This window comes from Cydia pomonella, chromosome 10, assembly GCF_033807575.1.
Source record: "Cydia pomonella isolate Wapato2018A chromosome 10, ilCydPomo1, whole genome shotgun sequence".
Classification (NCBI taxonomy): domain Eukaryota; kingdom Metazoa; phylum Arthropoda; class Insecta; order Lepidoptera; family Tortricidae; genus Cydia; species Cydia pomonella.
The window spans coordinates 18,846,290-18,859,621 of NC_084712.1; the positions used below are offsets into that span (position 1 = coordinate 18,846,290).

General features: G+C 36.0%; 3 long non-coding RNA genes across 5 annotated transcripts; 1 reads left to right on the forward strand and 2 right to left on the reverse strand.

Annotated features, from left to right (window-relative positions):
• Positions 1 to 509: 509 nt before the first annotated feature.
• LOC133522336 (uncharacterized) lies at positions 510 to 5,073 on the reverse strand. Its single transcript, XR_009800034.1, has 2 exons — positions 1,887 to 5,073; positions 510 to 705 (listed from the first exon to the last, which is right to left on the reverse strand). It is a non-coding gene; the product is annotated as an uncharacterized LOC133522336 (long non-coding RNA).
• A 1,401-nt stretch (positions 5,074 to 6,474) lies between these two features.
• On the reverse strand, positions 6,475 to 9,307 carry LOC133522337 (uncharacterized). The gene is made up of 2 exons (XR_009800035.1): positions 7,851 to 9,307; positions 6,475 to 6,673 (listed from the first exon to the last, which is right to left on the reverse strand). It is a non-coding gene; the product is annotated as an uncharacterized LOC133522337 (long non-coding RNA).
• A 1,374-nt stretch (positions 9,308 to 10,681) lies between these two features.
• LOC133522339 (uncharacterized) lies at positions 10,682 to 13,225 on the forward strand. 3 transcript variants are annotated; one of them, XR_009800037.1, is made up of 3 exons: positions 10,682 to 10,911; positions 11,069 to 11,234; positions 11,807 to 13,225. It is a non-coding gene; the product is annotated as an uncharacterized LOC133522339 (long non-coding RNA). The 3 variants fall into 3 exon arrangements; XR_009800038.1 differs by lacking the exon at positions 10,682 to 10,911 and adding an exon at positions 10,917 to 10,931; XR_009800036.1 differs by lacking the exon at positions 10,682 to 10,911 and having other exon boundaries at positions 10,958 to 11,234.
• Positions 13,226 to 13,332: the final 107 nt, after the last annotated feature.

Below are 13,332 nucleotides of genomic sequence, written 5' to 3' on the forward strand. Positions count from 1 at the left end.
AACTAGCCGTAGTGTAATACGGCGGATTAAACAATCCGACTGCAATATGCGAAGATACACTTTTTTTATTATTATACTATGTGTAGAACACTACTAATATGCTAAGTAGATGACCTATTATGGAAAGGGCTCATAACTAGAGATGCCACGAATAGTGGTTTAGGCCGAATACCGAATATTCGGCCACACCGTAGACCGAAGCGCCGAATATTCGGTAAAAAAATGTGTACTATTGTGAGATACATTTATTATGGAAACTGGTAGACTACTAAGGGATATGTTTGCTAAGATTGAAGTCTATACACACATACTACTAATGAACAACTTTACTATGAAATTTGTCTTCATTCGTAAGTAGATGTAATAGATAATCCTCTATCTAAATAACTATCTCCATAGCAAATTTTATCTAAATCAGTTCAGTGGTTTTAGAGTTGGATGGAGATAATATTGGTTGTAGCAATTGAGTAGACATCATTGAGGGAGAAAAAAAAAATCATTGTCAAGTGTTTCTTTTTTATGAGGATTTATTTATATTAAAAAGATTTTCGTAGCTTGTGTCTGTATCCATTGAGGCAGGTATAAAAATTGTTACTATTTTTACCTCAAAATATTTTAATTGGGTAATGAGATGCATTGACCATATCTCATCTCATTGTCTTGCCCCATACTATATTGTTACTTCTAGTAGCTAGAGACTGGTTCCTGAAATAAGAAAATATATTTGTTAAATAGTTCTATAACAATACTTATAGATACAGTTTTCCTAACCTGCATGTTGACTTGACAAGAATAAGTCTACAACAGACAGTTATAGAACTTGGGCAACCAACATCAACAGACCATTCGAAAACATTCTTGAATGTCCTTCTTCTTTATGAAATTGGAAGCATTCTCATATAGATTATGTTATTCACAACAATGCGTGCCTTGACTCGTATTGTCATGTTATTAAAGGTTAGATTTGACAAATATGTGCGTCACCTTTTTATAGAGAAGGATGCAAGACTGTATTTTTTTGCGTCGACTGTACCTAGGGCAGTAAAGTAAGAATTGTCTCAGATCAGATGTAATTGAAGTGATGTAATGGAAACATGTGATCTGAGGCTTTCTTATTGACTTCCCGAGGTGTGTATACTATTAACTGTTTGATGGAGCCGGAGAGCGGCAGCTTCGTTTAGCGCAGTATGCTGGAAAATGACGCTTTCGCATTGATTTTTCTGCCGTTTATATAAATAATGGTACGGAACCCTTCGTGCGTGAGTCCAACTCGCACTTGCCTAGTTTTTTATAGGTATAAAATAAATTCTAAATATTGATGTCTATTGGTTTTTCGTTTTAGGAATAGCTAGATTTATTTTGACGTTCACAATATACATAGATTCATTTCGGTGTAGAAAAACATCGTGAGTAAACCGGACTAATCCCAATAAGGCCTAGTTTACCCTTTGGGTTGGAAGGTCAGATGGCAGTCGCTTTCGTAAAAACTAGTGCCTACGCCAATTCTGGGGATTACTTGTCGAGCGGTCCCCAGGCTCCCATGAGCCGTTGCATAAATGCCGGGACAACGCGAGGAAGCAGAACACAATATAGATTCATATATATTGACATGAATGTTATTTGTAATGCAATCGTATGTTGCTTAATAAATAAATCTGAATCTAAACAACAGGAATTCCATTTACTTTTTTGAAACGACCAAATCATGTTTGACAAAAAATACTTAAGAGTATCACTCTGGTTTTAACATAAATAACATACATATTCGTGCGCATGATAGTTTTCAGTTCAGATTGACAGGAAGTAAAAATAAAGTTATAAAGAGTAGGTATTGAATTGTTTCAGTATTTACACAAATTAAGATTTAAATTTAAAGCACGACTTACCTGAAGTGATAATCCATTCGCATGCAATTTTCATCACTGATTCCCAAACCGGAACTTCATTTCAATAGCTTTAGCCTTGCTTTAGTTGAATTCACTATTTTGTGCCTGCAAGACAAAGTCGCAAGTGACGTTCATAGGTATGTATCTAATCAAATTTCTACATTTAGAATCAAATCAAAAAAAAGATTTATTACAAAACCATTTCATTACAAATTGGATTGGAACAGTGACAACTTATTTTGAGTGTTGCCATTTAAATTTCTTTGTCTCCCTAAAAATAACTTCACGATTTTGCTTGTCTAGTGCATGTGTGTTCAGTTAGAATAAAATAAAGCATAATATATATATTGTTTAAAAAAACAATAAAATATCATATGCTTTAATTTTAAAATAAATAGCTTTTCCATTCCAATCTCGAAGTTTTTTTAAGAAACAACTTGACAACTTTACCCTGAAGTAGGGGACTGTTTTAAAAAATGTTGTGCTGTAGAAAGGAACGTTATGAAAGTACAATTTGGTAACAATCATAGATAGGTAACAATAATTTTGTACTTCAATGAAAGCAGGCGACGTTGCCAGCCTGCCAAATCGCAACGACTGTGACCGTGAAGCTAATGACCTGACAACGTCGCATCCTAAAGTTCGGATCGTCGTAGGTACATAATTATGTATTCAAGTTTGTCGAAATGCTTCCTCGGGCAAAAATCACAACAAAAAGTTGTACCTCACACAACTGTTTTCTTTTATCTTATACCTTTAAACGAGCAATTCTTGTATATATATTTCTGTGATCTCGAAAACGGCTCTAACGATTTCGCTGTAATTTGGTATATGGGGGTTTTTGGGGGGTATACAATCGATCTAGAGTTGTCTTATGTTTGGGAAAACGCGTGTTTTCGAGTTTTCATGCGTTTTTCTTTCGACGCAGAATATGGTCGCTAATTTCGTGTCGCCGGCCACTGTCCGTCTGGCCCACCGGGTTTAGACGCGAACTGCTAGAAACGAGAGTTACGGGTTCGAATCTCGCACGATGACTAACTTTTATTTTTTTTATATATGTTGAAGTTTATATATATATATATATATATATATTTTTTTTTAATTTTTATTGTTTTAGACAAGTTTAATTTAGTAAAAAAATGTAGTTAAGATTATCACCACCATACCTATACACCACCATATTACAATAAATAGTTATAACCGAGCAAAGCTCGGTCGCCCAGGTACTATAGCTTATAGCTCATGCTCATTGTCATGATTCTACCTTCTTGACTCGCCTCACGTTTATTTTGACTCAATACTTATCCCGCTACTATTTGTTGTGCTATTGTTTAACTAGACTTTTACCGATCAGCAATTATTTCGGCTTGATTTGTTTACCTACTGGACTTTACCGGTTTATCTAACCGTACCTCTTGAAACTTCTATCACCTATATATAATAAGTGTCCCTGTAATTCCTTATAACGTATCTCCTACTATTACACTTTTTTCGCCTAGCCGCCATCCGCCAACCGTCCAACAAGGAACTTCGTTCCAAAAAGTCGTTCCAACGTCCAACAAACTTATACTAGATTAAGTAAGGCGTGTGAAGCGCTTTAGGTACTCTTATGTAGTTATAGACCCCGGCATGCACTTAATAACATAATTATGGTGTCTTCTGATACTTAATTATATAGATAAAGATATGAGACATTACGAAACTTGCCTCGCGACGTTGTCAGCTTGCTCAGCTTCGAACGCATTCTGTTGAGCTGGCAACAACGCTACCACTGCGAGCAGTCTACTACATTATTTTGTGGAGACTATGGGCCGGGCCTCTGCAAACTTCATTAATAATTAAATGCGATTTGCGTAACATGCTTGCATTGCGGCAGTTGATTTGCACATCGCAAAAACGTTGTTAAACGTAAATAATGTACGCAAAATTGTCTACAAAAAAATTCAATACAATTTTTAAATGTTGATGCTAGCGAAAAAAAGTACTAAATCTTTCTTGTAGGTAATTTTATATAGATTGTTTACGTGAAAGAACATTTTATGGTATGGGCCACTGTTTACGAGTTATTTAAGAAAAACTAAAAGAAGGGACCTTTAAACAATGTATTCAGGCCATTATTATAGTATTTATATAAAATCGCATGTTGCAAGACATGGTATCTGTAGAAACCATATTTTTAAAAACTGTAAACATGAAGTCCTCTTAGGCCAATGAAGGCCTTGTATATTCTCAAAATCCAACTTTGTCAGTAGAAAAAGGCGGCAAAAAGTAGACTCGAAGGATCTATAGCCCATACATATTTTTAATTTCACGCCTTTTTCCATTAGGCACAAAGTTTTTTTGCAAGAGTATAAAGAACTACTTGCGTTTTAGATAATCACCGACAATTAAGTGCAACAAATTCAACCGATCGGTCAAATGCCGCACAAATCGCACGCAATTTGTCGGTGTGGTTTGTAGAGGCCTTGAAAAATTTCGCTAATACGAGTATGTATTGTCTTTTAAAAACGTTAAAAATTTTGTTCCCATTATCTAAACTCCACATGAAATTATGTTAATATTAGTCAAATAAAATCTATGTATAACCATAAAGTAAATATATATAGAGTAACAAACCCATAGTAGTCTCGATTAGTTCCAGAGAAAATCAATAGATGTCACTCAGAGCACCATTTGGCCTACATCGGTATTTATTTTAATTGAAATCTCTCCAATTATCAACCAAACGTGTATAATTCCAATTGATTGGCATATTACAACAAAAAAACCTTTTAAAAAGGCCATTTAAACATAATTAATCGATGCGGAAAAAAATCGATGTAATATCGCGATTTTTATTTTAAGCGCCATCTATCGCGCCATTTGGCAGTTTAACTTCTTACCAGTGTACGAGATAGCTGGATTGTTTAAGGATAAGTATCAAAAGATGTCACTGTAGTTATCCTACATATAAACTAAAAATATTTTGTTCTTAGAAAAGTTACAATAATTATTTAAATCGCTGTATATAAATATTTATATACATAGAAAATATCCATGACTCGGGAACAAATATTTGTGATGAACACGCAAATAAATGTCCTTATCAGGATTCGAACCAGGAACCTTCCGTTTCGTAGGCAGAGTCACTACCGACTAGTTGGCCGTTGAAATAATATATTATTTTGAGTCGGATCGTATAAACCGCCATATTTTTTTTTTTTTTTTTATACCACGTCGGTGGCAAACAAGCATACGGCCTGCCTGATGGTAAGCAGTATCCGTAGCCTATGTACGCCTGCAACTCCAGAGGAGTTACATGCGCGTTGCCGACCCTAACCCCCTCCCACCCTCGTTGAGCTCTGGCAACCTTACTCACCGGCAGGAACACAACACTATGAGTAGGGTCTAGTGTTATTTGGCTGCGATTTTCTGTAAGGTGGAGGTACTTCCCCAGTTGGGCTCTGCTCTAGATCTGGAATGACATCCGCTGTGCTGTGCCCTACCACACAAAGCGAGATGACATTCACAATGCCCATACCTCTTGTGGACGTAGTTTAAGGACATACCCGGGTCCATATTACATTATGGCTAGCCGTTATCAAAAACAGGGCCGTCTTGAAATGCGGCGGTTCAACAATTAGCCGTATTGAATGCCGTTTTATTTTGTAAGTATGGTCATTGGTCACCCTACAATCTAAATAGTAGTACGATCATTGACATAATATATCTAAGGACGGGCCTTACGGACAATAAGAATGGGGCCAGTACAGCGGTGTCACGCACACGAATTCCAGCCAATCGTGCAGTCTAACGCCGCAACGCGATTGGTTGATGAGTTTGCATCACGCGCGCGATTGGGCGCAACTAGTTGCGTTAGACTGCACGATTGGCTCGAATTCGAGAGTGACACCACTGAACTAGCGCCATTCTTAGTGCCTGTAAGGCCCGTCCTTAGATATATATGTCAATGAGTACGATGCGATGCGACTAAACGTGGGCCGCCTTATTGACGAACGTATCACAATGACAATCTGGCTAATCGTTGAACCGCCGCAATTCAAAACGGCCCTGTTTTTGATAACAGCTAGCCGTCGTGTAATACGGCGGATTAAACAATCCGACTGCGATATGCGAAGATACACTTTTTTTATTCTTATACTATGTGTAGAACACTACTAATATGCTAAGTAGATGACGGAAAATTGTGCAAATATTATGGAAAGGGCTCATAACTAGAGATGCCACGAATAGTGGTTTAGGCCGAATACCGAATGTTCGGCCACACCGTAGACCGAAGCGCCGAATATTCGGTAAAAAATGTGTACTATTGTGAGATACATTTATTATGGAAACTCTTAGACTACTAAGGGATATGTTTGCTAAGATTGAAGTCTATACACACACACTACTAATGAACAACTTTACTATGAAATTTGTCTTCATTCGTAAGTAGATGTAATAGATAATCTTCTATCTAAATAACTATCTCCATAGCAAATTTTATCTAAATCAGTTCAGTGGTTTTAGAGTTGGATGGAGATAATATTGGTTGTAGCAATTGAGTAGACATCATTGAGGGGGTAAACAAAAATAAAATCATTGTCAAGTGTTTCTTTTTTATGAGGATTTATTACTATTAAAAAGATTTTCGTAGCTTGTGTCTGTATCCATTGAGGCAGGTATAAAAATTGATACCATTTTTACCTCAAAATATTTTAATTGGGTAATGAGATGCATTGACCATATCTTATCTCATTGTCCTGCCCCATACTATATTGTTACTTCTAGTAGCTAGAGACTGGTTCCTGAAATAAGAAAATATATTTGTTAAAAAGTTCTATAACAATACTTATAGATACAGTTTTCCTAACCTGCATGTTGACTTGACAAGAATAAGTCTACAACAGACAGTCATAAAACTTGGGCAACCAACATCAACACTGAACAGACCATTCGAAAACATTCTTGAATGTCCTTCTTCTTTATGAAATTGGAAGCATTTTCATATAGATTATGTTATTCACAACAATGCGTGCCTTGACTCGTATTGTCATGTTATTAAAGGTTAGATTTGACAAATATGTGCATCACCTTTTTATAGAGAAGGATGCAAGACTGCATTTTTTTGCGTCTACTGTACCTAGGGCAGTGTCTCAGATCAGATGTAATTGAAGTGATGTAATGGAAACATGTGATCTGAGGCTTTCTTATTGACTTCCCGAGGTGTGTATACTATTAACTGTTTGATGGAGATGGAGAGCGGCAGCTTTATTTAGTGCAGTATGCTGAAAAATGACGCTTTCGCACTAATTTTTTTGCCGTTTTTATAAATAATGGTACGGAACCCTTCGTGCGTGAGTCCAACTCGCACTTGCCTAGTTTTTTATAGGTATAAAATAAATTCTAAATATTGATGTCTATTGGTTTTTCGTTTTAGGAATAGCTAGATTTATTTTGACGTTCACAATATACATAGATTCATTTCAGTGTAGAAAAACATCGTGAGAAAACCGGACTAATCCCAATAAGGCCTAGTTTACCCTCTGGGTTGGAAGGTTAGATGGCAGTCGCTTTCGTAAAAACTAGTGCCTACGCCAATTCTGGGGATTAGTTGTCGAGCGGTCCCCAGGCTCCCATGAGCCGTGGCATAAATGCCGGGACAACGCGAGGAAGGAGATCACAATATAGATTCATATATATTGACATGAATGTTATTTGTAATGCAATCGTATGTTGCTTAATAAATAAATCTGAATCTAAACAACAGGAATTCCATTTACTTTTTTGAAACGACCAAATCATGTTTGACAAAAAATACTTAAAGAGTATCACTCTGGTTTTAACATAAATAACATACATATTCGTGCGCATGATAGTTTTCAGTTCAGATTGACAGGAAGTAAAAATAAAGTTATAAAGAGTAGGTATTGAATTGTTTCAGTATTTACACAAATTAAGATTTAAATTTAAAGCACGACTTACCTGAAGTGATAATCCATTCGCATGCAATTTTCATCACTGATTCCCAAACCGGAACTTCATTTCAATAGCTTTAGCTTTGCTTTAGTTGAATTCACTACCTATTTTGTGCCTGCAAGACAAAGTCGCAAGTGAGGTTCATAGGTATGTATCTAATCAAATTTCTACATTTAGAATCAAATCAAAAAAAAGATTTATTACAAAACCATTTCATTACAAATTGGATTGGAACAGTGACAACTTATTTTGAGTGTTGCCATTTAAATTTCTTTGTCTCCCTAAAAATAACTTCACGATTTTGCTTGTCTAGTGCATGTGTGTTCAGTTAGAATAAAATAAAGCATAATATATATATTGTTTAAAAAAAACAATAAAATATCATATGCTTTAATTTTAAAATAAATAGCTTTTCCATTCCAATCTCGAAGTTTTTTTAAGAAACAACTTGACAACTTTACCCTGAAGTAGGGGACTGTTTTAAAAAATGTTGTGCTGTAGAAAGGAACGTTATGAAAGTACAATTTGGTAACAATCATAGACAGGTAACAATAATTTTGTACTTCAATGAAAGCAGGCGACGTTGCCAGCCTGCCAAATCGCAACGACTGTGACCGTGAAGCTAATGACCTGACAACGTCGCATCCTAAAGTTCGGATCGTCGTAGGTACATAATTATGTTTTCAAGTTTGTCGAAATGCTTCCTCGGGCAAAAATCACAACAAGAAGTTGTACCTCACACAACTGTTTTCTTTTATCTTATACCTTTAAACGAGCAATTCTTGTATGTACATATATATTTCTGTGATCTCGAAAACGGCTCTAACGATTTCGCTGTAATTTGGTATATGGGGGTTTTTGGGGGTATACAATCGATCTAGAGTTGTCTTATGTTTGGGAAAACGCGTGTTTTCGAGTTTTCGTGCGTTTTTCTTTCGGCGCAGAATATGGTCGCTAATTTCGTGTCGCCGGCCACTGTCCGTCTGGCCCAGCGGGTTAAGACGCGGACTGCTAGAAACGAGTGTTACGGGTTCGAATCTCGCCCGGTGACTAACTTTTGTTTTTTTTATGTATGTTTAAGTTTATATATATATATATATATATATTTAATTTTTATTGTTTTGGACAAGTTTAATTTAGTAAAAAAATGTAGTTAAGATTATCACCTATACACCACCATATTACAATAAATAGTTATAACCGAGCAAAGCTCGGTCGCCCAGGTACTATAGCTTATAGCTCATGCTCATTGTCATGATTCTACCTTCTTGACTCGCCTCACGTTTATTTTGACTCAATACTTATCCCGCTACTATTTGTTGTGCTATTGTTTAACTAGACTTTTACCGATCAGCAATTATTTCGGCTTGATTTGTTTACCTACTGGACCTTACCGGTTTATCTAACCGTACCTCTTGAAACTTCTATCACCTATAATAAGTGTCCATGTAATTCCTTATAACGTATCTCCTACTATTACACTTTTTTCGCCTAGCCGCCATCCGCCAACCGTCCGACAAGGAACTTCGTTCCAAAAAGTCGTTCCAACGTCCAACAAACTTATACTAGATTAAGTAAGGCGTGTGAAGCGCTTTAGGTACTCTTATGTAGTTATAGACCCCGGCATGCACTTAATAGCATAATTATGGTGTCTTCTGATACTTAATTATATAGATAAAGATATGAGACATTACGAAACTTGCCTCGCGACGTTGTCAGCTTGCTCAGCTTCGAACGCATTCTGTTGAGCTGGCAACAACGCTACCACCACTGCGAGCAGTCTACTACATTATTTTGTGGAGACTATGGGCCGGGCCTCTACAAACTTCATTAATAATTAAATGCGATTTGCGTAACATTTTGCACATCGCAAAAACGTTGTTAAACGTAAATAATGTACACAAAATTGTCTACAAAAAAATTCAATACAATTTTTAAATGTTGATGCTAGCGAAAAAAAGTACTAAATCTTTCTTGTAGGCAATTTTATATAGATTGTTTACGTGAAAGAACATTTTATGGTATGGGCCACTGTTTACGAGTTATTTAAGAAAAACTAAACGAAGGGACCTTTAAACAATGTATTCAGGCCATTATTATAGTATTTATATAAAATCGCATGTTGCAAGACATGGTATCTGTAGAAACCATATTTTTTTAAACTGTAAACATGAAGTCCTCTTAGGCCAATGAAGGCCTTGTATATTCTCAAAATCCAGCTTTGTCAGTAGAAAAAGGCGGCAAAAAGTAGACACGAAGGATCTATAGCCCATACATATTTTTAATTTCACGCCTTTTTCCATTAGGCACAAAGTTTTTTTGCAAGAGTATAAAGAACTACTTGCGTTTTAGATAATCACCGACTATTAAGTGCAACAAATTCAACCGATCGGTCAAATGCCGCACAAATCGCACGCAATTTGTCGGTGTGGTTTGTAGAGGCCTTGAAAAATGTCGCTAATACGAGTATGTATTGTCTTTTAAAAACGTTAAAAATTTTGTTCCCATTATCTAAACTCCACATGAAATTATGTTAATATTAGTCAAATAAAATCTATGTATAACGTTAATTAATATGTATTAGACAGTACAGTCACAGTGACACTGTGACAAGGTACGAAATGGGTAAGAAATTAAATTCCTTGACCGTACCAACCAATACCAACCTGATTACGTTATTACCTACATACTATATTATACATGCCTGCCTACATATTTTACATCACGTAAAAAGGTAAAATAAGAATAAATATTTTTATTTTTATTCTTAATAATATTTAAACGAAGAAATAAATTTAAAATATATTTCTAAGACCCGTATTCAAATTCAATACTAATTCAAACGAATAAAGATACTTTGGAATTTGTGGGGATTGATAGAAATTAAACTGGCAATACTGTATCGTTGACTTGCACTGCAGAGTGCCTACCGCGAACCACATTCGACGTGTTGCCTCCCTGTCACATTTACGTGCGAAGTTACAAGTGCGACAGAGAGGCAACACGTCAATGGTGGTTCGCGGTAGGCCCTCTCCTCTGTTTCGGAACGGAACATACTGTGTCTGTGGTTAGTGTGGTTTCGTTTCGGTATGTGACTCCTGCGTAATTGCGTATGCGCTCCTTGTTATTCATTACTTTTTATTCATTGTTTTGTTTTTTTGTTATTTGACTTCGGAATTCTCTACGGACTTACGATTGCTCCACGATACGGATTTGTTGACAAGGGATAACGACAACAAGGCACACTGAACGGACAAAGAAACACAAAAAACATGGCTCCTACCCGGCGCTGTCAATACATAAATTGCCTTAATACAAGCGGAACTCATTCATTATTCCGTTTTCCAGTAAAGGATACAAATTGTCTACGAACATGGATAAACAATTCAGGTATGTTTTGTTTTATTTACTTAATTACAAAAAAATTTCTATAACTAGACAAGTCATCAATTTCATGTTCGGTCCAAGTTTTTTTTATTGTTCACTTGTTAAGATATTCTTGGTGTAGGGGATTGATTTTGTTTTTTGGTAATGTGGATGCATTACCAATTTTGTTTTTTGGTAATGTGGGAGGGTGGGAACATTAATTGCATGTAAAAATACGCAAGTAAGTATAACGGGTTAGCACTGATTGACATAACACGTTATTTTCTCGCGGATTATCAAAGTAATATTTCTTGCTTTAATTTGTAAAATAAAAGGTTATTAAATACTTTCAATGAAAACTATAGCGAACATGATCGGTCCAGCCATTTTTGAGTTATTGCAAAAGTTTTCTCATCTTAGTAAAAGACGTAGAAAGCGCTGCGAAGGTACTCCCTTATACTTGTAATGTACATGATACATGAACCCTACACTGAGCATGGCCCGACATGCTCTTGGCCGATTTTTATTTAAAGGAACTTTTTCGTTCTTTATATTTGTATCCAAATATTATTTCTCAATTCCAAATCTAATTTCAGGAACTGCAGTTGAAGTGACACCTGATACATCACCACAAAAATTAAAGGTTGACCCCAAGAAATGTGTATGGAAAACGAGCGTTGCAAGTATTACACGATCAAGAAGCGGGAAGCTCATCAACTTCGTCAAAATTTGAACATGCATTTGCATGGAGGAGTGCCGTAAGAGAAAAAGATTACTTCACGTGTAAAATTAGCTACACAAATATTTTCCCATTCAGTTGGCGCAGCGATCAACACAGCAATACAAACAGGAGAACTGTCAAGCCCTACTGCTGCGAACACAGCTCAGTTTATTGTTCAGATAAACAACTTGTTTGACGCTCTCAACACCAAAACTAAATTTGACAAGAATCCAAAGAAATGTGGATTAACAAAAGATAACGCTGCGAGGCAAGCATTAGAAAGTGGTCTCAGAATTCTACAAGACTTAAAAAAAAATGTTAAAGGAAATCTAAAAAAGAACACTACGCCTCCTTGTTTCGAGGGCTTACAGCAAAGCATTAATGGCATAATACTATTGTACACAGAAGAAAACACCGAAGGTGTACAGTACTTGTTAACAAACAGGTTAAATCAGGATGTGTTAGAAAATTTATTTTCAACATATAGACTAAAGGGCGGGAACAATAAAAATCCAAGCGCTCGAATGTTAAGGTCAGTCTTTCGTAGCTATTTAACTGAAATGCTAGTACGGCTACCGGGTCATCAAAACTGCGAGCATACAGATGTATCAAATTGTGACCTATCTGACAATAGACAGAACCTCACCAAGGAGCCGGAGCCCGAGCCTCAGTTCGGATTCCGAGGATACACCCGAGCCTACAGCAAGTGTTGTGCCCCGCAGCACGGCCCTACAGCAAGTGGAGAAGGCTCCGACGCCCTGCACAATGCACATCTCGCACAGCCGCCCGCGCCGATAGCACAGGGACTCCGACTCTCGAACAATGCTCTGTCACTTATTTCGCAGGATATATATAGCAAACAAATGTTTCAACAACTTTAAATGTAACAAATGCTTGAAGTCGATGACTAAAAATGTCGATTTAAGTGATAAAAAAACAAATATTTATACTAGAGAAAACCTATGGGCTCGCTGAAAACAACATTAAAATGCCCAAGTGTCAATTTTTACCAAGTCATTGACGTTTGTCTAACAAATTATGAGGACCAATTTAATATTATAAAACATAAATTAAATGTATTAAAAAACATGACTAATCATTTAATATGTATTTTAAAAATAGATCACGCTACCGCATATAATATATATTATACTGTACAGAGCATTTGAAATACAGTGTAGAAAAATTAATTGAAACAAAAATCAATTATTACTGCAAATCACAAAAAAGAAACAGGATTCAAAATCAACAAAAGCTTAGGTTGTTACAAAATAAATGAAATAAGTAGTTGTCATGCTTGTTGTTTTATTTCCCTAGGCATTTGAAATACCTAGTATGTACTATATATGAATAATCATACGTAATACATATATCATACGTAATACATATAATGTATGAAGC